Source organism: Eretmochelys imbricata, chromosome 5, assembly GCF_965152235.1.
Source record: "Eretmochelys imbricata isolate rEreImb1 chromosome 5, rEreImb1.hap1, whole genome shotgun sequence".
Lineage (NCBI taxonomy): Eukaryota > Metazoa > Chordata > Testudines > Cheloniidae > Eretmochelys > Eretmochelys imbricata.
In genome coordinates, this window is record NC_135576.1 from 90,685,030 (window position 1) to 90,712,228 (window position 27,199).

At 42.8% G+C, this 27,199-nt stretch overlaps 1 long non-coding RNA gene across 1 annotated transcript; it reads left to right on the top strand.

Moving 5' to 3' along the window:
• Positions 1-651: 651 nt before the first annotated feature.
• LOC144265175 (uncharacterized) lies at positions 652-13,079 on the top strand. Its single transcript, XR_013346190.1, has 3 exons — positions 652-775; positions 2,272-2,438; positions 11,410-13,079. It is a non-coding gene; the product is annotated as an uncharacterized LOC144265175 (long non-coding RNA).
• The last annotated feature ends 14,120 nt before the right edge of the window (positions 13,080-27,199 follow it).

Genomic DNA, 27,199 nt, shown 5'->3' on the forward strand with positions numbered 1-27,199 from the left:
TCTGTGCCCATGAACAGAGGCAGGGAAGGGGGTTGTGGGTTTTTTTGTTTTTTTGGCAAAGGGTTGAAGAAATATGGATGAAGCTGGGAAAATAAGAAGCTAGAGAGAGGCAACATCCAAAAATAGAAATTTCTTGAACATTGAGAGTTAAAAGAATTATTTAGAGGAAAAAATAAAGAAATTTAAGTACTGAACATTATGTAAGATCTAGAATGAGAGAAAACAGAAAAAGAGGAAGGAAAATATACACCAAGCCATAACTTGTAAGGAAATAAAATGTAAAGGAAGCAAGATGAAAAGGAGAAATCATAAGTAAATTTTATAAAAATGAAATGGAGTGTAATGGTAAAATTTGACTAAGCTACACCCAAACAATATTGATTTTATGTGTTTGAACCAAACAGAGTAAGTTTTAGTTTTGTTTTTTTTAATATCCTTCCCACAGCAATGTCAGTGCACAGAATGGACACCAGTCTCTTCCATTCCTCTCCGTTATTTGCCGCTGCTTCCATTTGCTCTGTGGACTTGAGATCAACTATTCTGCCCTTCCTGCTAAGGATTCTTTTTAAGGTTTCTCTTGGCACCTTTGTTTCTTCTTACCAGGTGATCTCCACTTGATGACTTCATGTGGGAGTCTGTGTTGGCATCTGGAGTACATGCTGCAAATATGCCGAGAGCTTTCATCTCATTCTGGTGGAAACAGTCTACTTGTTGGTGATTCCTTGGATTTCTTCATTGGTGATGAAGTCTTTCCAACCAATGAGCACAATCTTTTGTAAGCACTTATTTTTGAAGGCATCTAACGTTTCTGTCTAACATTTTAGTAGCTCTCCAGCTCTCGCAGCTGTATATTAGCACTGAGATTACATTTGATTGAAAATTCTCAGTTTTGTTCTGGTCCTGTATATCTTTTGATTTCCATATTTTTTGAGTTTAGAAAATGCTAGGATATCTTTCCTGTCCTAGATGTCGCTTCCTTCTTGAGATCTCCGTTGACTAATAGGATGCTGCCCAGATAGATGAATTGTTTTACTCTCCATGTCTGAGTTTCAAGGATGTTTGTTTTAGTAAAACTAATTATGACCCCTGCTCGGCATACTATTTTTGCCACGTTCTGTCTTTGTAACGTTTCAGGGATATTTCTCACTAGCTCAATATCAATAGCAAAGTCTAGGTCTTCTAGGCATTTGCCTTCTACTCATGCTGTATCAGTGTGTGTGTTGCTAATACGCTTCTTCTTTATCCAGTCTGTGGCATTATCAAACAACAGTGAAGATAAAATGCAGACGTGTTTTATGCCAGACTCCACACTGAACCACTCTTTGTCTGGTTGATAAACTTTAGCGAGTAATTTGCATCTCTGTACATGGCCTTGACGATACTGACAACTTGAATGGGATTCTGTAGGACTCAAGAATATTCCACAATGTATGTCTGTGCAGGCTCTCAAATACCTTTTGAAAAATTAATGAAGAGGGGAACTTGCCATTCTATACATGCTTCTGTGACAGTCCTTAATGTGAATATCTGATCTACATAGGATCTCTTGGCCCTGAATCCAGCCTGTTCTCTAAGCTTTGTATCCTCTGCCTCTTTTGTCCTATGTTGTATCACACTGCAGATGGCTTTCCCTACAACAGAGAGTAACGTAACTTCTCTCCAGTTGTAAAATCACACTTTTTGCATATTCTGACAATAATTCCATGTTTCCACTGGTCAGGAGGGGTCTCTTTTCCCCAAACTTAATTGAACAGTTGGGGGGTGACAGCAGATATCCTTCTTGTGGAGCCCCTGTTGTAGAGTTTCAACAGCATATTGCAGGCATATGGTAGTTCCATCATGTTACAAACAAGGATGTCAGGTACCAAACAAGCCAGCCTCTACCCTCTTCTCAAGTGATTCAACACAGGCTTGGATGGCATACATCTGCTTTGTATGTTGGAGTCCATACCAGCCCACAAGTTTTATGCATTAGATCCAACAAAAGCTGGATGAAGACCTTGCAGATGGCCTCACACATACTGGAGGGATGTTGTGGCTTCCAACCTTGTCTACACTGGCCTTTTTATAGAACAGGCCGCAGCGTTGGCAGGAGACTGGGGTCTCTGGAAATGGGTGACCCAAAGTGTGCACTCTACACTTCACATGCAAGAGAATTAATGAAATGAATGCATTGAAAAGCTCTGTCAATTTTGTGAGGCTGGGGATATCAAGTACTTTTAGCATTTCTGCTGTAATTTGATCATCTCCCTCCACTTTGTTACTTTTCAGCTTTTTTGATTGCAGCATGTACTTCTGACATCTCTATTGGACCAATGTTAATGTCAAGCTGGTCTGGCTCACATGTTTCATCAAAGTCTGGTGCTGAGATGGGCCTGGGTCTATTGAGGACATTTCTGATATGCTCTGCCCCTCTGTTTTTCTGTTCTACCTCAGTTGTAAGTATTTTTCCATCTTTGCTTTTTATTGGCCTGTGTCCTATTTTGAAATTTCCGCACTGATTTTAATCACTTGGGAAATGGCGCTGTGGTTTCCTATCATAGCTGCAGCTTCAGTTGCTGGGTCTTCAACATATCTTCATTAATCTTTCTTTGTATTTTATCCACATAGAATTATAATTCCATTTCTGTCACGGACTCCTTTGTTTAGTGCATGTTACTTTTGCTTCAGTTTGATCATCTGACAAACTGTGGTAATATCCACTTTACAGAGGTTGTATAAGAATTAAGACTAATATTTTTCAAAACTGGGTGCCTGAAGTTAGGCACCACTATCCAGATATGGCCAGTTAATTAAGCGACCTACTTTTTGCAGGTGCTAAGCACATGAAGTTCCCACTGACTGCAGTGAGTGTTCCAAGGTGCTTAACATCTTTTAAAATCAGGCCATTGATTTAGGTGCCTGTGACGTAGTAGGGATTTTCCCTTGTTATGTTGTATATGAGCCTATGTGAGTCTTACTGTTTTGCATGAATGCTGTGTATGCCTCACTTTCCCTGTGCATTGCACCAATGTCTAGGTGGTGGGAATAAGGGTGTGTAACTTTTGCGGCCGCTGCTCTAGCTGCCTGCACAGATGCAATGGCTTCCCCTTTGTAACCTGAGACCCAGGAGGGAGATCTGACCAGGTGTCTCTTGGCCCAGGAAGCGAGACAAGGCCAGAGGAGGAGCAATGGGCAGGGCAGGGCAGGGGCCAGGCAGCTGGAAAAGAATCAGTCTTGGCTGGCTTGGGGCACAGAGGGAGGGCCAGAGCCCTGGCTCTGGGCTCCCCTCCCCCCAAGATGGACTTGGCTGAAAGTCAATGATTTCTGTGGTAACAGGTTCCATTTTACACTGGCTGAGAGTCACATCTGACTGCGGAGTTGGGGTGTGTCAAGGCTGATTCCCCACTCTGGCACTTCGAGTGCAGAAGGTGGGGTCCCACAAGGATTCTAAAAATTAATACTGGCCACTCCAGGCTTTTATTAAAGTCCCAAGGTTACAGCTTTTCTCTGACCTTGGATGGGTAGATGCTGCCACCACCCAAGTGCAAAAATCCCTTTAAGAACCCAGGAAGGCACACTTGGGAATGCCTTCCTATGGGACACCCTCAAGCCCTTTCACCCACCCTCCAGGGAAGAGCTGAAAAAGAAAAAGGAAATCAGTTGTTGCCACCAGCTAATTAAACAACATGCACAAACCTCTTTGGACACAATTTCAATCCTGTTCTTAAAGGTAAATTTTATTAAAAACAAAAAGAAAATACATCTGGAAACTCAGGCTGTTGCTAGATTTTAAAAAAACAAATACAAAAATTAAGAATAGGTTTCTTGAGGTTCAGCTTAAAGGTTACAAGCAAAACAAAAGCACCTGGGGTTAGCACAGAGGAATCCACAAGCCATAAAAAAATAAACCCAATCACATCTTTCTAGATATTTCCTGATCTACTTACATATCTGGGGGTTTAAATTAGTAGTTTCTAAGTATGTTGATTTTTTCATACCTGGCCCAAAGTTTTTTGCAGCAGAGTTCCAGCCCTGTCTCTCCTCTCTGGGAGAAAAACTTCCACTTTGTCTGTGTTTTTCTCCCATTTTAAAAAGTTCTAGCCTTCCCATTGGCTCTTCTAGTCAGGTGCCCACTCCCTTCCCTTTACCTATGCAGGGAGACTTTTTAACCCTTTACACGATAAAGCAAGTAGAGAACAACTACTAAAAGGGACTTTATAGCTAACTGGCTGGGTGGGTGTCCATAAAAGGGAGCTCTTCTTCCCCCCTTTCATTTATCACAGGGTGCAAGGCCCTCTGGCTTCCCCAGGAGGCCCGCCCGGGTGGACTCACTGCAGGAAGTGCATGGTGTGGAAGGGGATGTTGAATGCGCCAAGGTCAGACCCAGGAAGGTCAAAGCTGTGTAAGCTTCTTGTCCTGGAGCCAGTATGCTCAGAGAGAGGAGGCTCCCCCAGAGTCCTGGGTGGCTCCATATGGAGTAGTTCCAGAGCATTGCCCTGGTGACTCCATGACAGTGACTAAATATGCAAAGATGCCTAATTTTAGACACCCAAATTTAGAATTTTTGCCATAGTTCTTTAATGTTTGTACATCATATTGAACATATAAAGCACATTATTCATTATATTTGTTTATTTTATCTTTTTATTTTACATTGATGTATAAACTCCTACATACATTCAGCAGGAATCATGCAAAGGTGGTGGTCGGCCCTTTGGTTTTGATCGATCTAAGCCAGAGGCATGCGTAGAAATTTAAATTTGATCCCTTTTGGAGGGTTATGTTCTGTGCCCCTGCTGGTCCACTCTCTCTCTCCCCCACCATGGCCCCATGGCTAGGAGGAGCTCACTCTCCTCTGTTTCTCCTCCCCCCTCCCGCCCCCGCCCCAATGGCCCCAAGAGGCCGGAGAAGCTATGAGCTCTGTCCATTGTCATGGGGCCAGGAGGCGCTTGCTCTCTGCCCCCCACCCTCATCACAGCCCTGGGAAAGGAGGAGCTGCGAGCTCCCCCTGGGGCTGGGAGGAGCTCACACTCTCCCTCTTCCGCGGCCCTGGGGCTGGAGGAGTTCTGTGCCCCTGCTAATTATTTGGAGGCCTGTACCCCTACTTGCCCCCCCTTGTGCCTGCCCCTGAGATTCTAGGCTGCTGTAGGGTTAATAAGAATATGATGCAGTGATGTACTGCAGGGATCTCTTAAGGAACAACAGTGATGTGATATTAAAATTTTGCCACCAAACTGAAAGGAGCGTTGGGTGATTTCCTTGTCTCTGGAGTTCACCCCCTGTCACAAATATAAAGGTAAGGGTAAACCCCTTTAAAATCCCTCCTGGCCAGAGGAAAACTCCTCTCACCTGTAAAGGGTAAAGAAGCTAAAGGTAACCTCGCTGGCACCTGACCAAAATGACCAATGAGGAGACAAGATACTTTCAAAAGCTGGGAGAAGGGAGAGAAACAAAGGGTCTCTGTCTGTTTATATGCTGCTTTTGCCAGGGATAGACCAGGAATGGAGTCTTAGAACTTTTAGTAAGTAATCTAGCTAGGTATGTGTTAGATTATGATTTCTTTAAATGGCTGAGAAAAGAATTGTGCTGAATAGAATAACTATTTTTGTCTGTGTATCTTTTTTGTAACTTAAGGTTTTGCCTAGAGGGATTCTCTATGTTTTGAATCTAATTACCCTGTAAGGTATCTACCATCCTGATTTTACAGAGGGGATTTCTTTACTTCTATTTACTCCTATTTCTATTAAAAGTCTTCTTGTAAGAAAACTGAATGTTTTTTCATTGTTCTCAGATCCAAGGGTTTGGGTCTGTGGTCACCTGTGCAAATTGGTGAGGCTTTTTATCCAACATTTCCCAGGAAAGCGGGGGGGGGGGTGCAAGTGTTGGGAGGATTGTTCATTGTTCTTAAGATCCAAGGGTCTGGGTCTGTAGTCACCTAGGCAAATTGGTGAGGCTTTTTACCAAACCTTGTCCAGGAAGTGGGGTGCAAGGTTTTGGGAAGTATTTTGGGGGGAAAGATGTTTCCAAACAGCTCTTCCCCAGTAACCAGTATTTGTTTGGTGGTGGTAGCGGCCAATCCAAGGACAAAGGGTGGAATATTTTGTACCTTGGGGAAGTTTTTGACCTAAGCTGGTAAAGATAAGCTTAGGAGGTTTTCATGCAGGTCCCCACATCTGTACCCTAGCGTTCAGAGTGTGGGAGGAACCTTGACACCCCCTATTGCAATGAATCATCCCTGCCAGAGGCTGCATATTTCCATGGGGTTTTTGCAAATATTTTTGATGAGTAACTTCTTTTGCCTTTGCGATGTACCGTGTTGTATCAAGTGCTGTGTATTTTCCACAGGAGTCCCAGGGTCATATATCTCGATACATTTCCACAAGGGCTTTAATCCCTCCCCTCACCTTTTTCAAATTACACAAATTGAATGTTTTCAATATACTCTGGATATTTGTCAAAAACAAAATATAAACATGTCCAGCCAGTGCCCTTAATACAATTTTCTTACCAAGTGGTGTTGTGTCCTGGATCATAAGGCAGTAGCTATATTTAAAAGGGAAACAAATTACTATGCCCACCAACAGTAAGGGTGAGTTGAGGAAGACTCATACTGTAGGAACTCAATGTTAATCACAGGTAAAAAAGAACTTTTCTGTGAGAGTGTTTAAGACAATAGCAGCACATTATTTATATGAAAGGGATGGCATTAGCCTATTTCAGCATTATTACTGTAGCACTGAAGGATGCTGGAAAGTTTAATGAACTTTATGCATCTAATTCATGGTTTCACGTAGTTCATTGCACTGCATCCCCCTTCTGACAATAAAAATTACTTCACGACCCCAGGAGGGGGGATCGAAGCCTGAGCTTGCCTGAGCCCCACTGCTTGGGGTAGGAGTCAGGGCAAAGCCCAAGCCCCACCACTCTGGGCAGGGGGGCCAAAGCTGAAGCTCAAGGGCTTCAGCACCTAGTCAGGGGGCCTGCAACCCGAGCCCTACCACCCAGGACTGAAGCCCTCGGGCTTTGGCTTTGGGTCTGGGCAGAGGGGCTTGAGCTTCAGCCTCAAGCCCCAGCAAGTCTAAGCCAGCCCTGGTGACCCCATTCAAAGGGGGTTGCAACCCACTTTGGGGTCCCAACCCACAGCTTGAAAACCACTAATCTAATCCAAACCCTATGGCAAGATTTACAGGTCCATGTGCACTTTTATCAAAAGATCTCAACATCAAGGTTGTCTTCATAAAGAGCAGGTCGATTGTATTGGGACTAACTAATGGAGCAAGGAGACATGGGGGTACTTAAAGATCAGTTATCAGGAACTACAATAACAGGAGAGACAGTGGTGCCCCAAAAGGAGCACTGAGTTTATGGGGAACTCAGTTCCCTATTTCATTATAAGACTAGTCCGGATCATATCTTATGGTCATTCCACAAATATGCTTATCATATAAATAGACTAACTCAATGTTTAATCACAACCAATTTTTCAGAAATCTGCGTGGCTCATGGGATTAATAAAGGAACGTATCAAGGGAGACTATGCCAGGCTGGGGAAGATGCTTAAGGAAATCGAGGCTCAGGTCATCTTCAGTGGGATTCTGCCAGTTCCTAGAGAAGGGCAACAAAGGTGTGACAAGATTATGACTATGGCTCAGGCAGTGGTGCTATAAGGAGGGCTTTGGGATGTATGGCCACTGGGAAGCATTCATGGACAGAGGACAGTTCTCTCGGAATGGACTTCATCTGAGTAGGGAAGGAAATAGACTTCTAGGATGGAGGCTGGCGCAACTGATTAAGAGAGCTTTAAACTAGGAATTTGGGGGTGGTGGTTGGGAGACATCCAGGTAATCTCCAAGCCGGATTTTAACATTGAGAGGGAAGAAAACCAAGTAAGAAAGGATACAGCCGTGGGTAGGAGAATGGACATAAGGAGGAAGGGCAGTGTGGGTACCGGTCTAATAGGTCATACTGGGTGTAGAATGTCCGTGCCTAATCGGGTAAAGAATGTGAGCGAGGCCAAAGAGCAAAAATTAAGATGTTTGTACACCAATGCGAGGAGCCTAGGTAACAAAATGGAGGAACTAGAGCTACTGGTGCAGGAAGTGAAACCAGATATTATAGGGATAACGGAAACATGGTGGAATAGTAGTCATGACTGGACTACAAGTATTGAAGGGTATGTTCTGTTTAGGAAAGACAGAAATAAAGGTAAAGGTGGTGGAGTAGCATTGTATATCAGTGATGAGGTAGAATGTAAGAACTGATGGAATGGATAAGACAGAGTCCATCTGGACAAAAATCACATTGGGGAAGAAAACTACTAGAGCCCCCCCTGTGCTAGTGCTTGGGGTGTGCTATAGACCGCCGGGATCTAATTTGGATATGGATATTATGTTTTTAATGCAGTAAATACTAGTGGAAACTGCGTGATCATGGGAGACTTTAACTTCCCAGATATAGACTGGAGGATGAGTGCTAGTAATAATAATAGGGCTCAGATTTTCCTGGATGTGATAGCTGATGGATTCCTTCATCAAGTAGTTGCTGAACCGACAAGAGGGGATGCCATTTTAGATTTGGTTTTGGTGAGTAGTGAGGACCTCATAGAAGAAATGGTTGTAGGGGACAGCCTTGGTTCAAGTGATCATGAGCTAATTCAGTTCAAACTGAATGGAAGGATAAACAAAAATAGGGTTTTTGATTTCAAAAGGGCGGACTTTCAAAAATTAAGGAAATTAGTTCGGGAAGTGGTTTGGACTGAAAAATGTATGAATCTAAAGGTGGAGGAGGCCTGGGATTACTTCAAGTCAAAGCTGCAGCCGCTATCAGAAGCCTGCATCCCAAGAAAGGGGAAAAAAATTCATAGGCAGGAGTTGTAGACCAAGCTGGATGAGCAAGCATCTCAGAGAGGTGATTAAGAAAAAGCAGAAAGCATACAGGAAGTAGAAGATGGGAGGGATCAGCAAGGAAAGCTACCTTATTGAGGTCAGAACATGTAGGGATAAAGGGAGAGGCTAAAACTCAAGTAGAGTTGGACCTTGCAAAGGGAATTAAAACCAATAGTAAAAGGTTCTATAGCCATATAAATAAGAAGAAAACAAAGAAGTGGGACTGCTAAACACTGAGGATGGAGTGGAGGTTAAGGATAATCGAGGCATGGCCCAATATCTAAACAAATACTTTGCCTCAGTCTTTAATGAGGATCTTGGAGACAATGGTAGCATGACAAATGGGAATGAGGATATGGAGGCAGATATTACCATATCTGAGGTAGAAGCGAAACTCAAACAGCTTAATGGGACTAAATTGGGGGGCCCAGATAATCTTCATCCAAGAATATTAAAGGAATTGGCACAGGAAATTGCAAGCCCATTAGCAAGGATTTTTAATGAATCTGTGAACTCAGGTGTTGTACCATATGACTGGAGAATTGCTAACATAGTTCCTGTTTTTAAGAAAGGCAAAAAAAAGTGATCCAGGTAACTACAGGCCTGTTAGTTTGACATCTGTAGTATACAAGGTCTTGGAAAAATTTTTGAAGGAGAAAGTAGTTAAGGACATTGAGGTCAATAGTAAATGGGACAAAATACAACATGGTTTTACAAAAGGTAGATCGTGCCAAACCAACCAGATCTCCTTCTTTGAGAAAGTAAAAGATTTTTTACGCAAAGGAAACGCAGTGGCTCTAATTTACCTAGATTTCAGTAAGGCATTTGATACAATACCACATGGGGAATTATTAGTTAAATTGGAAAAGATGGGGATCAATATGAAAATTGAAAGGTGGATAAGGAATTGGTTAAAGGGCAGACTACAGCGGGTTATACTGAAAGGTGAACTGTCAGGCTGGAGGGAGGTTACCAGTGAAGTTCCTTAGGGATCGGTTTTGGGACCAATCTTATTTAATCTTTTTATTACTGACCTTGGCACAAAAAGTGGAAGTGTGCTAATAAAGTTTGCAGATGATACAAAGCTGGGAGGTATTGCCAATTTAGAGAAGGACCGGGATATCATACAGGAGGATCTGGATGATCTTGTAAACTGGAGTAATAGTAATAGGATGAAATTTAATAGTGAGAAGTGTAAGGTCATGCATTTAGGGATTAATAACAAATATTTTGGTTATAAACTGGGGACTCCTCAATTAGAAGTAACGGAGGAGAAGGATGACCTTGGAGTATTGGTTGACCACAGGATGACTATGAGCCGCCAATGCAATATGGCTGTGAAAAAAGCTAATGCGATCTTGGGATGCATCAGGTGAGGTATTTCCATTAGAGATAAGGAGGTGTTAGTACCGTTATACAAGGCACTGGTGAGACCTCATCTGGAATACTGCGTGCAGGTCTGGTCTCCCATGTTTAAGAAGGATGAATTCAAACTGGAACAGGTACAGAGAAGGGCTACTAGGATGATTCGAGGAATGGAAAACCTGTCTTATGAAAGGAGACTCAAAGAGCTTGGCTTGTTTAGCCTAACCAAAAGAAGGCGGAGGGGAGATATGATTGCTCTCTATAAATGTCAGCGGGATAAATACCAGAGGGGGAGAAGAATTATTTAAGCTCAGCACCAATGTGGACACAAGAACAAATGGAGATAAACTGACCATTGGGAAATTTAGACTTGAAATTAGATGAAAATTTCTAACCATGAGAGGAGTGAAGTTCTGGAACAGCCTTCCAAGGGAAGCAGTGGGGGCAAAAGACCTATCTGGCTTTAAGATTAAACTCGATAAGTTTATGGAGGAGACAGTATGATGGGATAACATGATTTTGGCAATTAATTGATCTTTAAATATTCATGGTAAATAGTCCCAATGACCTGTGATGGAATGTTAGATGGGGTGGGATCTGAGCTACTACAGCGAATTCTTTCCTGGATATCCGGCTGGGGATTCTTGCCCATATGCTCAGGGTTCAGCTAATCACCATATTTGGGGTTGGGAAGGAATTTTCCTCCAGGGCAGATTGGAAGAGGCTCTGGGGGTTTTTTGCCTTCCTCTGCAGCATGGGGCACGGTCGCTTGCTGGAGGATTCTCTGCACCTTGAAATCTTTAAACCATGATTTGCGGACTTCAATAACTCAGACATAGGTGAGAGGTTTATTGCAGCAGTGGGTGGGTGAGATTTGGTAGCCTGCATTGTGCAGGAGGTCAGACTAGATGATCATAATGGTCCCTTCTGACCTTAATATCTATGAATGCAGATTCTTTCACCCATAAATCACTGTTTATAATCCAGTTCAGGCTGCAGAGTAATGGTCCTATGATGGCTGTTCAGTGGCCTTTTTGAAGTACGTTGTGGTCTCAGTAGACAAATGTACACATCACATCTAATTGGAATTAATTGTCAGTATTGTTGGCAAATGCAATAGATGCCAAAATTTAACTGAGTTGCGGATACTGAATGATCTCTTCTCTTTCACCTTCAGGTTGTCTCTCTAAGTTAGGGATGAAGTACATTGATTGGACAGAATGGAGAAGCTTGCACTGTTGCTGCCTGTGTGGTACCTTTCTGAGGTATTGACAGGGATCTTCTGGCATTTTTGAATGTTATTGATGAATTTTTAATTTCTGCTGAAGTTGAAATGTTTAACATTGAAGTGATCATTTACTTCCACCATCTGCAGCACTGGCCATGTCCTGCAGAGCACCCAGAGAATCCAGGAGACAAGCCTCTCATTCCGGCTGTTAATCAAAATAACACACAGACAAATTCTAAGGCATATGCTATTCAGGATGTGTTGCATGTTCCTCTTGTTGGTGAAGATGGGAGAAGGTTAAAAATGAAGCTTGTAATGTGAAGCTTGCTCCAGCCTTAACTATGGTGTGGCTCCTGCTTCCCCATAATATGGTACCCAAGGAAGTGGGAAAGACTTTCTTAAACAGAATGTCTGTTTTCTTATTTACAGAAAGGGAAACCTGCACTCTGCTTCAGTCATCCACATGACAGTTCAGGGCGCTATCATTAGGCCACCAGCTATTTTTTCCCCTTAAAATAAATCTGTTTCTGAAGATACAGATATATTTTGTAAAAGCTTGTAATGTTTTGATGATTTCCATTTTACGCTGCAGAATCTCATACTGAAATAGAATGGATTTTTCTGCGATTTATAAATAGATCTGATTATTTAAGTCGTACAGTGTGCAGTAAAAAAAAAAAAAAAATCCTGCAAAATAGTTAGTTTTGATCTCCATAAATGCAGAGACAACTGCAGATTTTGGAGTACTGCACCCAATAAGATCAGTTAATTCAATACAAAAAAAGAAGTTACTAGTAGGACTTGTCTATTTATCTCGTGTTACGTTTTCCTCTTGCTCTGGCAATGATTCTTAACGTCTGCACAATAAACAGAAACAAGTAGATTCCATTGGTGAGTTTCATCCTCACATTTGCTGCGGTAGCAAGAACCAAGATTCTCTGTATAGGCACTTAGACGCCAATTGTTTAATATATTAAAAAGTGCAGAAAAATAATAATAAATCTGTTACTTTGAAAAGGGTAACATGAAGCACAAGCAAAAAGGCTGATAAAATTTATCAAATCCATCATGGGAAAAGGGGTCACCTGCTGCAAACTATTATTAGTAAGCTTTCCTCAAAACTGGATTCTTCATTGTTGTTTTGAAGGTCACTCCTTTCCTCTTCAGGAAAAACTCAAAATAATGCTGAGTTGCTTCAAGGCCTAGCATTGCTTTGGAGACCCCTGTCAATTTAAGTAATTGAAAAATGCAGCGATATGAAAGTGCGTGAAAATCCAGTTTCTATGGAAGGTGTACATCAAATGGAAGGAAGATGACCTTCAGCTGAGCCAAAGTCTATTTTAATTCCTGCTGGTCTTGAAACATACCCACATAAGGTAGATTTTACATTAATTCTGTTGTGACTGTTCCCAGATAAAGGATCTGATCCAAAGCCCATGGGACTGAATGGAAACATTGGCATTGACTTCAGTGGTTTTCAGATCAGTCCCCAAGGTACTACTCAGTGTGATTGAGGGAGTCAGAATCTGGCCCATTGTAATGAATGAAAATGCTTACATTGCTGCTCAACATGAGTAAAGGTGGCAAAATATGACCCTTGGTGCACAAGCTGCATGCCTGGGGTCTTCAGTGAAAGTTCTTACCGCTTATAAAAATGAGGCTTCTTATTTAGGTGCCTAATTTGGGGTATTCAGGTTTGAAAATGTTGGCCTTAATGGTTTATTATGTGTATTTGAAATGTGCACATGCCTTTCATGCACAATGGTTCATTTTGAAAGCATACTACAAAAATAATTCACAAAAAAGTGGAAATAAAATTCTTGAATATGAGAATCTTCCCATGTACAACTGTACGCAAAATAATTCTATTGCTCTGTAAGCAGTGAGCCAGTATATGCAAGAAAAAATACGATAAATCACATTTTACTTAAGAGGCTTGGAGGCTTGGATTGGTCACTTAGTGGGTCATTCATTTATAATACTATGTCAGAAATAAATAATAGCTGAATGGACCACAGATGTCAAGCTGAACTGAAATGCTTTTGTATGCGTTGGAAATACAACCCTTATTAGAGCAAACAAAAGATCTTCTTAGAGGTGAAAAAATAACAGAGGCTATATTATAAATCTACCAAGTGATATAAGGGCTAAAAGAAATGACAAATCAAAAGAGATAAAGAACAATCAAATGTGTTCACAGAGACAGAGATGAGTTTTTGCTTTCAGATGAGAGAATAAGAACTGACAGCAGTAATTATTGTCTGGAAGTGACTAGCTTCAGTCACTATATAGAGCTATGGAGTAGATGAGGCAATTATAATTATTAAAATGTTAGGTTTCAAATAGAAACTGAGAGCGACTAGGTGCTTACAAGGGAATCTGAAGAGCAGGCAGAATCTTCAATCCGTAGGTGTCAGGGCTCAGTCCCATGAGGTGCTGAGTGCCTCCTGCAAGGTGCTGTGCACCCTCAGCTCCTACTGAAGTCAGTTACACAGTGGGAGTCAGGTGTGCCCATGCCCAGCATTTTGCAATATTAAGCCCTAAATCAGGTAGGCTTTCACCGGGTGCATGTGCAATTGTAGTGAACAAGGAAATCTTTTATATTTGTATGAGGTATATGCATGACTCAGTTTATCCATTCACTTTTTTGATTGATACGCACTGTGACAAGGGGAATAAGAGCTAGGTGTTTGAGTTAGGTAGCAACCTGCATTGGTAGGAATGGCTATCAAGAACTGAATGGGATCAACACATATGAGTGGAAGACGAATAACTGGAATATTAACTCTGAACAGCTGGCAGCCAAGGAAGGAGGAGATGTGCAAACAGTGGGGCTGCAACTCAGAACAAAGACAGGAACTGTGAAGTGACTGTTTTTAAGGTTGCTTCTGAGAAACACAGAGAGAGACGCAAGATGGTTTCAAGGAAAGCCGGGGATTTGGCTGGAGGGGGCAACTGTCTCTGCCAGTAAAGACTCTGTCTTATTCATGGCTTTTCTCTCAGGCCTTGTCTACAATTGTGGTGGTGTGTAGGATATGGGTAGCTACATGCTACATAGAAAGACAGGCTGCATCCACACTGCAGTGTGCAACTACACAGAGCAGCGAAAGGTTCTAGCAGTGGGGATGTGATGGAGAAAGGTTGTGGCTGTTCCTTCCTGCCAGTTTTCTCTGTTGCCTCCTGCTGTCAGGCCATTTCTCCACTGCTGGCTGCAGCAGAGAAAGGCTCCCGCAGCAGGAGGCAGCAGGACGCCACACTGCTAAAAATAGCAGTGTAGACATGGGTGGGGTACTGCTTGGGTGCGTAGGGTATATACACCAGGGGTTCTGATGTCTCACCATCTACACTGCTGTTTATACCTGTGCTAGCTGTGCAGTGTCTGTACTCTACATGCTGCCATGAGTGTAGACGTACCTTCAGTACTATAGGTAATTTAAATGAAAAACTGATAGAATCCACTACTATTGTTTTAAATTAAGCAAAGTCCATATTCTCCTACTTAGAATTTCGTGATTGTTTTCTTGTCAGGTAGAGGAGCTGTAAGTGAATTCACACAGGATTTAAAATGGAGGATCCATCCTGAATCAGAATGCTGCTCCAATTGTGAAGGAAGCAGTTTTAAAGTATAAAATGGACCTGCCCATGGCCAGTAGTTATTTAATAGGTGGAAGAGAACAATTATTCTAGAGGAATTACACCATGTTTAGTTACACCTAATATTGCCCTAGATTTCACATTCCTGAACATTAAATATTTATACTTAATTAATTTTAATGGAAGTGTGTGTGAATATCCATGTTACAAAATAAGAAACACCTGTCCATCACAAAACAGTAGGCTACTAATTCATTTTTTTTATCTTCAAAAATATTGGAAAATTTATTCACCAGATTCTGAACTGACATAAACAGGCATAGCTCTCCTTAAATCAATGGGAGAACAGAAACGGACAGCAACTGCTGGAATTTGTGGGTGCCAATGATACGGAGATGGCTGACTTGCTTTTGCATCCACGTGAAGATCTGCAAGAACACCTCATACAGCTCAGATGGTTTCACTAGGACTGTTATAGATGATGTCCTCATTAACAGTTTTTGGCTGTCAACAGTCATTGATGTAGGAGTTTGCAGAAAGGCCAAACATGAAACTGACTATCAGCTTCTGCTGACATAAGTGTATCTCCAACTTTGACGTCAGCCAGTTAATGAGCCAAAAATTAGCCTGATTCATCCAAAAGCTCTTATTACAACTAAGTTCTCAGATAGCTAGTCATTCTGAACTGCTAAAGGTCATTAGACTGAAGTCCCACTTCCTTTGTCATCTGATGAGGAATGGTGCTGACCCTACTGGTTTGGTGCTGGGCCCTTCAAACATCAGATATGGGTCAGGGAGAAGATGCTCACAGCAGTTTGAGCTAAGAAAAAAAAGTGAGGCTACAATTAGAGTCTTAGTTCAAAGACACACACATTTGTCGAGTGCAAAAGCAAAGCCTAGATAGTTTTGACTTCAAAATGACCTAAAATCATTGTGTAAGAAAGATAAGGAATCCTGGTGGTTGTTTCAGGCAGCCAATTTAAAACAGGCTGGTGCCAGGCATAGGGTTGCCAACTTTCTACTCGCACAAATCCCAACACTCTTACCCCACCCCTGGCCCTGCCCCTGCCCCTTCTCCAAAGTCACGCCTCATTCACTCCATCCCTCCTCCCTCCATCACTTGCTCTCCCCCACCCTCATTCACTTTCACCAGGCTGGGGCAGGGGGTTGCAGTGCAGGAGGGGGTGTGGGCTCCAGGGTGGGGCCAGAAACGAGGGGTTCAGGGTGCGGGAGGGGGCTCCTGCTTGGGGCCAAGGGGTTCAGCATGCAGGAAGAGGCTCAGGGCTGGGGCAGGTGGTTGGGGTGCAGGAGCGAGTGCGGGCTCCACCTGGGGGTGTGGGCTCTGGGGTGGGGCTGGGGATGAGGGGCTTGGGGTGCAGGAGGGGATCAGGACCGGGGCAGGTGGGGGTTTGGGGTGTGGGCTCCAGCCAGACGGTGCTTACCTCAGGCGGCTCCCAGAAGCGGCTGGTATGTCTGGCTCTTAGGTGGAGGCAGGACCAGGCAGCTCTGCGAGCTGCCCGCGCCTGCAGGTGCTGCCCCCTGCAGCTCCCATTGGCTGTGGTTACCATGGGCGGAGCCCCTGTGGCTGCTCCTGTGAGTAGGAGCCAGACATGTCAGCCGCTTCTGGGAGCCGCACAGAGACAGGGCAAGCAGGGAGCCTGCCTTAGCCCCACTGCACTGCCGACCGGACTTTTAGCGGTGCTGACCGGAGCGATCATGGTCCCCTTTTCGACCAGGAGTTCTGGTCATGCCCAGGCATGATCTCCACAGCCTCTATTGAACTGTGGGGTCTGTGGTGGAAGTTGGCACCAGTTTGCCCAGTAAAAAATCGGGATGGCAGCATCAGCCAGAGTCTGCAAGATTTATTGTATGGATGCAAAGATCATTTCAAGATGCTCCTCAGTTGTCCATTGCCTACAGTCTCTGTTCCATTTGAGGAGGGGAAGGAAGTTCTGGGAGATCCACCTTCCTTCAATCAAAAAGAGATCTGGATTGCAGTCCGTAGGCTGAAGTCTATGAAGGCACCAAAAATTTTTAATATGGCCCCTGAGTTGCTGAAGACAGGTGACAAGTATTGTTGTATTATGGCGGGGCCTCGAGCAGAAGGGGCGGGGCTGGGGGCGTCAACATCCTCCAGCCAGCCCTTCCATGCTGCGTGGCCCTTGCCGCCCGGGGCTCCCGTTGATTTAAAGGGCCTGGGGCCCCGGATGCCGCTGCCGCGGTAGTGGCAGCAGCATCCAGAGCCCCGGGCCCTTTTAAATTACCGGCCCCAGGAGAGCTGCTCCCTTTGCCCCCCCCCTTCCCCGGCCCGTCGGCGGCCGGGGGCGCAAAAGGAGCAGGGACGTTAAAGCACTACAGGGTCCTTTGCCGCGGCAGCACTTTAATGTCCCTGCCCCTTTTGCCTCCCCTGTTGGTGGCCCTGCCAGTACGGACCCTACCGGCAGGGCAGCCGATGGGGGGAGGGGGCAGTGACGTTAAAGCGCTGCCACGGCAGCACTTTAAGGATAATCTTTTGCCACGGCAGCACTTTAAGGTTGCTGTCCTTCCCCCCCCCAAATCGGCGGCCCTGCTGGTAGGGTCCGTACCGGCAGGGCCACCGACAAGGGAGGCAAAAGGGGCAGGGAGCGCTTTAATGTGGGCTGGGTATGGACCGGTGCAGGTTCTTACTGGTACGCCATACCAGCTCACTTTTAGCTAGACTGTCTTTTGGACCTAGCTAGAGTTCAATCTGAATGGCACCTGATCTGCAAGGAGGCTACATCTCTTTGGGATTTGCCTTGATGAGGCGGACGAGGACTGAAGTTAATGGAATCCCATGGATTTTCACAAGCTGAGAATCTAGCTCTATCCTTTTACATACAAATTCTTTACATTAAAATATTTTGGAGATGTTCCTTTATTCTCCTCTGGAAGCAAAAACCCCACCACTACGCCCTTGAAGTTATTTATGATTGTCTTAGCATATATAGGTCCTGATCCTGCAAATCTGAATGACTTGAGTAATCCTTACTCAACCAAGAATACTACTATTTATGCAAGTAAGGGTCAAAGAATTAGGACCTAAACACTTTTTAGAAATTGAGTCCCTGTGTTTACTCTTGTCATTTTAGTTATCACACCTGTTTTTGTATCAAAAATATATCAGATTAGTGTGACATATCTAGTTGTGTGAGCTCACTTCTGCTCCTCTCATCACCACTCCCCAAAGGTACTTGTAGATTGCCTTTATTTACTGTGGTAATTTTCCTGTAAATTCCTGGGTCTCCCTTCTTATCATATACATTTGTAACAAAAATTTCTATACGCATACTAAAATAAGGGAATTAGACTGCAGTGTTGCACATAGATATGAATTTCTTTTTGCAGAATATACTCTACGACCTTGCACTGTATTATAACGGCTGTTAATTTCAGAAAATAGCAACTAGCTCTGCATAAAATTTGCACTTGCAGGCAATAATATAATTTGCAGTTGATTTTGAACAACACAAATTTAGTCTGTTCTAAATGAAAGAAAAGTTAATTATATTTTATAGTAACTTCATGCGTGTTTTAAATGAACAGGCACATGTGATTTTCTTTAAAATGCTTGTAGGATGATTCAGAACCAAAAGAATAATGAAGCATCCAGTTTGAACGCAGCAAATAAACTTGCACTTAGAGTTGTACTCTACTCTGAATGTGGCTTTCAGTCTTCCCTTACTGAACTCCCCAGACACATTAGTCATTTGTATGTATTGTACTGTTCCAAAGCAGGAACAAAACTGGGGCCAGACCCCCTAACTCCTTATTCATGCGAGTAGGACTTACATGAGTGGGTTACATTGGAGTCAAAGGGACTACTCAGGTGAATAAGAGTTGCATGATTGGGCCCTAATATTGCACATCATTATAAATACGGAGCATATATTTAAGAAACACTCTTTAATATTTTCCTAGAAATAGCTTTCAAAAGTAGGAACACTTTGCCTACTAAAATACCTGGGTTTTACAAGTAAAAGTGCCAATCTTGCAATCAACCCACATACAGAAGTTTAATTGAAGTAAATGGGAGTTTCCATGTAAAAGGCTTGCAGGACCATATATAATTAATATAAAGGTGAACAGAAAGGTTCATACCTGCGGAAACCTTTGTTCACAGTTATATTTATCTCCTGCATTAGTTGATGACATCCCAATGTCAATAATTGGTTGATTGATTACAATAACAGGAAAAACATAGCAGGGAGTTTCATTCCATGTGCTGCTATAGGGTACTGGCTAATTATGTCATCAACACTTGCAGAAAAAACACAGGACCCCCAGTCACATTTCCATTGTAATCAGTGTGTGAAAACCCCAGTTTGATTTCAATAGTAGCAGGATCTGACTCTTTAACCCTACTTATATGTTCTTATAATGATTTGGAATTTTAAATGATTTATTTATTTTTTTAAAAAGTCAGTTCAGGTAATGTGGAGAAAGAGGAGATGATATTGAATGAGAGAACAGGGTAGACTAAGAAGAAAGGAAGCGAGAGTGATCAATTAAAAGTGTTATTTCTTGGTAATGACACATTATTTGTAAGAAAATAGAATGTATAAAATAACTGTCAGATATTAACTGGCAATTTGCCTGACATACAAAATACTCTGTAATACTGAATGATTTCAGATGGCCTTCTTACCACTTCCTCTCCCCACATTTATCACAAAACCAATTATTTAGATAAAAATAAATTAAAAAAGGAAATGTGTAATGTAACAGGGTGACTGTCCCCTTTAAAAGTAGTAGGGACTAGAGGTCTCTCAATCCTTCTTCCAGGGTGTGTCCCTTTAAGGTTCCTGGGAATTTTTCTGTAGCCAAAGGGTAGAAACAGGTACTGGGAGAGAGGAAGATGGTCTCCAAGGTAGTCAGTGCTTAGGGAAAACCCAGCCTGAGCTGCAACATCCAGACTTCTATTTTTACAAAGCCAGTGTGAGTCTATCTACCCAAGCTGGGAGACTTGCTTCCACCTGACATGTAGATGTACTTGTTAGGGCCTGGGACCAGAAACTTCATTGTGCAGGGCGGGGAAAGGTTCCAGCCAATCAGGAAAAGCGCTGGGAAGGACAGCACCATATACTGCCTCCTCTCTTGTAGAAGAGAGACACTAGTAGGGTAAAGAGTGCTAACAGCTGATCTTGTTCAAGGAGGAAAAGGATGAAGTAAAGAAGGGATAGCTAGAAGTAGTTGCTTGAAGGCTGCAGCTAACCTGAATCAGTCAGCCCTGACAAGGAGGGCTGTGGGACTTCTGAACCCAGGAGGAGGAATTTGCTTGAAGTATAGCAGAGGCTCCAAGAAGGAGGGCTGTGCTGTGCTGTGCTGTGGGACTCCTGAATCAGGGAGAGGGAGGATTGGACTTGAAAGGATAAAGAAAAGTTTTATACTTCTAAAAGAGGTAATAAATCAGACCCTCACAAAAGGGGATCTTGTTCTCAGTGCTAGGGAATGGGAGTCGATTATGCAGGGAATCCAGTAGGAACTGAGGGCAGAGTGTCTGCTGGGCCATCCTAGGAAATGAGGGGATGCTCTGGAGATGAAAACTAGCAAAATTTAATTTCAGATACTATGAAGTAGAATACTTATATCTTGATTCTGCTGTCATTTGTCTCCGCATAAAACCAATGTAACTCTACTGCTTACTATGGAGTTACTCCTAAATTACACTAACAAAACAGAAGAGTCATACCTCATAAGACTCATACTTGGCTGACTGTTGTACATTCAAGCACAGTCAAGCAGCCGAGAGTGTCTTCCTTATGAATATGCCATAAGCCACAGGTCTCTGTATTTGAGGAACCAGACAGAATGAGGCCAGGGATATACGGTTTAAATGATGACTATCTTTATTAATTACAGGACAAGTTATTTCCTACAGCCCCTCAGCATGCAGACCCCACTACTCAGAGTGTGTCTGGATCATGAGTAACCCCTGGGAGACCCTCTGGTGGTTGTGCATGACTAATTTTAAAGAAGCATTATCACCACATGTTACACGAACAAGATTCATGAAGCAATTAGAAGAAGTTGCCTGTCATAAAATGGCTCCAATCATCTTAAAAGAGATACTGTTAGATAGTTCAAACCAAAATTTAGGTTACACAAGAATTTTTTAAAAAAAATCTAATAATATTACTTGTTGGCTGTTGCCAAAACATAAAGACAATATCATTGCTCCAAAGAGCCAATTTGCAATTCTAAAAATTCCTTTAAATCCTAAAATGAATAGAAAGGGTCCTTTTGAATTCTTTAAATTATAACATAAAAGATTTGCTGGGAAAAAACTCCCAGGAAGCTTTTGTAACCCTAACAATGTAGCTAGATAAATGCTCAGCTGCTTTTTGAAAATCCCACTAGGTGCCTACCTGCATCCTTAGACACCTAAATTGTTTTTTTAACATTTAAATTCCTAAATTATTTAGGTGCTTTGAAAATTTTATCCTCAATCTCACTGAAAGTTATTGAGATTTAGATACCTAGGCATTTTTGAAAATACCACTGGGTGCTTAGCTACATCTTCAAGTGCCAAAATGCCTTTAAAATGTTGCTCCTTGGGCACTCTTGAAAATGTTACCCTAAATCTGTTTTTATTGTCCCACTGAGTGACATGTTAGCAGTCAACAGCATAATGATGAAAAGTAAATCAGATTTAATGTTTTATCGGTTGTAGTAAAATAACTTATCAGGAGGTAAGGGAATTTGTGTGTGGCGGTGGGGTTTATCAGTCATTTCAAAATGTTTTTAAGTGACATACTAAACCAACATAATTCTGATGGAATTGTTCTAGTGTGAACCAGATAAAGCAGTCCCATTGGAATGTTAGTGTAAACCTTTGTATTACATCCTGGATTCATGTCATTAACCCAACATAATATGATTTTTATTTCCTTGTGTGGTTCCATCAGGATCAATATTAATAATGCTACTAGTGCTATCAAAAGGGACCATATTCTTCAGTGCTTTTCACTGCTCAGGGTGTTCCAAAGCAGCGGTTCTCAAATTGTGGGTTGGGACCCCAAAGTGGGTCGCAACCCCATTATCATGGGGTTTCCAGGGCTGGCTTAGACTTGCCAAAGCCCTGGCTTAGACAGGGCCAAAGCTGAAGCCCAAGCACCACCGCCTGGGGCCAAAGCCCAAGGGCTTTAGCCTTGGGTGTCAGGACTCAGATTACAGGCCACTGCCTGGGGCTGAAGCCCTTGGGCTTCAACTTTGTGCCCCCCACTCACCTCCGGGGCTCCAGCTGGCTCAGGCTTCTATCCCCACTTTTGGGGTCATATAGTAATTTTTATTGTCGGAAGGGGGTCGCGATGCAGTGAAGTTTGAGAACCCCTGTTCTAAAGTATGCTAGGCTGGAGGTGGCATAGAACCAACTCTAGAATAAGGAAATTGTATCACTGTGTATTTTTCATTTTTTCCTCTCTCTCTTTCTCACTTGAAAGTCTCACTTCTTCCATGCACTTCCATACTACTTCCACTGCTGTCTAAGGGGACTCTAATTTTTAAAACAAAAAATAACAAGCGAGGCATACAGAGTTATTGTTTAACTCATTTCTCTTTATAAATACTTTACCTTTACAAAGTATACTGTGATGAACAAACTAATTTTGGACACATTTACCTACTGTTTCACGATACTCTCAAATAATTCTCCAGTAGTTTTGGATCTTTTTTTAAAGATACTTCACATTTCAAGATGCCACAAACTTGTAAGTAAAAAACATGAACAACAAAACGTCTAACAACCTATTTACAGTGTGATATGGTTACAAATGCCCCCTCTCTATCTAGCCAGGTAGAATAGGAAGCATTTTAGGAATAGGAATCCATCTGATTCATTATTTATGTGTACTCATTATATTCTAATTAGTATTGGGATGAATGAGTGAAGCTCACATGGGAGGTAATAGATGCACGTTTAGGTGGCTTGCACTATATGGTTACATTTTTTAGGGCTAAAAGAAAAGGAGTACTTGTGGTACCTTAGAGACTAACCAATTTATTTGAGCATGAGCTTTCGTGAGCTACCGCTCACTTCATATGCATCCGATGAAGTGAGCTGTAGCTCACGAAAGCTCATGCTCAAATAAATTGGTTAGTCTCTAAGGTGCCACAAGTACTCCTTTTCTTTTTGCGAATACAGACTAACGCGGCTATTACTTTGAAACCACCCATTTTTTAGGGCTAAATTCCACACACACGTATGTATGCAATTCCTTTAGGCTTGAACTGGAGTTCTGCATGTGGGTCCGAGGGCTTAGTTTCAGACTCAGCTTTTATTTACATCCAAATAACCCTAGTGAAAGGAATGTGGCTGCAAGGATGTAAAAGAGGACACAATCTGACCCATAATTTGGTCCTTAGAATTTTATCGTTTATCCAAGCCTTTCAGCTATTCTTATCCACATTATTCTTATTATTCAATCATCCATTTGTTTGTTTTCCTGTAATTCCCTATGCTAAATGACACTTCATAATTTTATAAGTGTTGAAGATCAAAACAAATGTTTGTAAAAATGAACCAGATCAAAATGTCCTATACCATTTTTGCTTCAATAGATGACGGTTTTTATTTTCTATGCAATCAAAAAATGACTCTACTTCTGTATTATTTATCATTCACACATAGCTGCCTGAAGTCTTATCTTCTGAAAGACTGTCTGTCACTTAACTAAAATGAACTGTTTTTGTCAACTTATTTTTAGCTTTCAGAATGTTTCAGTATATTTTTATCTATACTTAAGCTGCGTGCTTTACTCATTCTTTGCTTGGTTTCAGAGTAACAGCCGTGTTAGTCTGTATTCGCAAAAAGAAAAGGAGTCCTTGTGGCACCTTAGAGACTAACCAATTTATTTGAGCATGAGCTTTCGTGAGCTACAGCTCACTTCATCAGATGCATACCGTGGAAACTGCAGCAGACTTTATATATACACAGAGAATATGAAACAATACCTCCTCCCACCCCACTGTCCTGCTGGTAATAGCTTATCTAAAGTGAGCAACAGGTTAGGCCATTTCCAGCACAAATCCAGGTTTTCTCACCCTCCACCCCCCACACAAATTCACTCTCCTGCTGGTGATAGCCCATCCAAAGTGACAACTCTTTACACAATGTGCATGATAATGAAGTTAGGCCATTTCCTGCACAAATCCAGGTTCTCTCACTCCCTCACCCCCCTCCAAAAACCCACCCCCATACACACACAGACTCACTCTCCTGCTGGTAATAGCTCATCCAGACTGACCACTCTCCAAGTTTAAAACCAAGTTAAACCAGAACATCTGGGGGGGGGGGGTAGGAAAAAACAAGAGGAAATAGGCTACCTTGCATAATGACTTAGCCACTCCCAGTCTCTATTTAAGCCTAAATTAATAGTATCCAATTTGCAAATGAATTCCAATTCAGCAGTTTCTCGCTGGAGTCTGGATTTGAAGTTTCTTTGTTTTAAGATAGCGACCTTCATGTCTGTGATTGCGTGACCAGAGAGATTGAAGTGTTCTCCGACTGGTTTATGAATGTTATAATTCTTGACATCTGATTTGTGTCCATTTATTCTTTTACGTAGAGACTGTCCAGTTTGACCAATGTACATGGCAGAGGGGCATTGCTGGCACATGATGGCATAAATCACATTGGTGGATGTGCAGGTGAACGAGCCTCTGATAGTGTGGCTGATGTTATTAGGCCCTGTGATGGTGTCCCCTGAATAGATATGTGGGCACGATTGGCAACGGGCTTTGTTGCAAGGATAAGTTCCTGGGTTAGTGGTTCTGTTGAAAATAACAGAACTCCAGTAGCCGTCACCTTCAGCCCCCAACTAAAACCCCTCCAACGCATTATTAAGGATCTACAACCTATCCTAAAGGATGACCCAACACTCTCAGAAATCTTGGGAGACAGGCCAGTCCTTGCCTACAGACAGCCCCGCAACCTGAAGCAAATACTCACCAACAACCACATACCACACAACAGAACCACTAACCCAGGAACTTATCCTTGCAACAAAGCCCGTTGCCAATTGTGCCCACATATCTATTCAGGGGACACCATCACAGGGCCTAATAACATCAGCCACACTATCAGAGGCTCGTTCACCTGCACATCCACCAATGTGATTTATGCCATCATGTGCCAGCAATGCCCCTCTGCCATGTACATTGGTCAAACTGGACAGTCTCTACGTAAAAGAATAAATGGACACAAATCAGATGTCAAGAATTATAACATTCATAAACCAGTCGGAGAACACTTCAATCTCTCTGGTCACGCAATCACAGACATGAAGGTTGCTATCTTAAAACAAAGAAACTTCAAATCCAGACTCCAGCGAGAAACTGCTGAATTGGAATTCATTTGCAAATTGGATACTATTAATTTAGGCTTAAATAGAGACTGGGAGTGGCTAAGTCATTATGCAAGGTAGCCTATTTCCTCTTGTTTTTTCCTACCCCCCCCCCCAGATGTTCTGGTTTAACTTGGTTTTAAACTTGGAGAGTGGTCAGTCTGGATGAGCTATTACCAGCAGGAGAGTGAGTCTGTGTGTGTATGGGGGTGGGTTTTTGGAGGGGGGTGAGGGAGTGAGAGAACCTGGATTTGTGCAGGAAATGGCCTAACTTCATTATCATGCACATTGTGTAAAGAGTTGTCACTTTGGATGGGCTATCACCAGCAGGAGAGTGAATTTGTGTGGGGGGGTGGAGGGTGAGAAAACCTGGATTTGTGCTGGAAATGGCCTAACCTGTTGCTCACTTTAGATAAGCTATTACCAGCAGGACAGTGGGGTGGGAGGAGGTATTGTTTCATATTCTCTGTGTATATATAAAGTCTGCTGCAGTTTCCACGGTATGCATCTGATGAAGTGAGCTGTAGCTCACGAAAGCTCATGCTCAAATAAATTGGTTAGTCTCTAAGGTGCCACAAGGACTCCTTTTCATTCTTTGCTGTCCTCCTGTCATCACCTGCTACTTCTATCTTTGATTATCTGAGCCAAATTTCTACCTATCCCACAAAAAAAGGCTGGGAAATGATGGTGGGGCCAGCCTGCTGATGTCTCCGGGCAAGAGTTAGAAGCATACATGAGAAGGAAATGGGGCTGAGAAACAGCCCAGTGTTTTGTGAAAACACTTAAGGTCTGACACATTTTTGTTGAATCTCAGATAGGGTTTCCAGGCTTCCTGATACTGAGCCAGTATGCGTCAGTCAGGCAGCCTGGAAAACCAGCTGTCCTGGCAGCCCTGAGGTTACTAGGCCTAGGATTCCCTGGCCCTAGGACAGTTCATGTGGCTGGGCTGCCCTGGAGCTGGTAGAAACCAGGATCTGCAGTAGCTGCTACAGAGACTCTCCATGTCAGTTTCACAGGTCAGTTCCATGATACTGTTCAGTGGTGGGCAGCAGTGAAACTGCCATGAATTATGTCAATTTCATGAACCAGCCATCTGGGATCATCCTTTATCTAACACCATATTTCTGGAATGAAGTTTTTCAAAGTTGCAAGTTTGTGGGAAATTTAGGGGCGTGGAAATTGGTTTTGACCTGAATTGGACTGAAATGAAATTTCAGAATGACAATTTTCTGTGAACCAGAATTTCCAAATTTCAACTAGCTCTACTTGGAATACATCATAAATTGTTTGAGAGTCCTGGGTTGAGCATGTCACAGCATCTGGCCCTAGAATTTTTATCAATTTCCTTTTGCACCCAGCTCCATCTTTAAAGAGCTTGCTCAAGAAGGAAATAGGGTTCTTTTTGAGGCAGGCAGGGTTTTTACAGCTGGGAAACTGAAGCACCAGGACATTAAGGTCAACATTTTCAAAAGTCATGACTAATGTTCAAAGCATTTTAGGGACATTAACTCATTAATCCTCTTAACCAGGGGTAGCTAACCTGCGCCTGAGAAGGAGCTAGAATTTATCAACGTACATTGCCAAAGAGCCACAGTAATACATCAGCAACCTCCCATCAGTTCCCCCCCCTCCAGCTCCCAGTGCCTTCCACCCACCAGCAGCCTCACGGATCAGCGTCTCCCCCTCCCTCCCCGCACCTCCCAATCAGTTGTTTCGTGGCATGCAGGAAGCTCTGGGAGGAAGGGGGGAGGAGTGAGAGCATGGCATGCTTGGGCGGGAAGGGG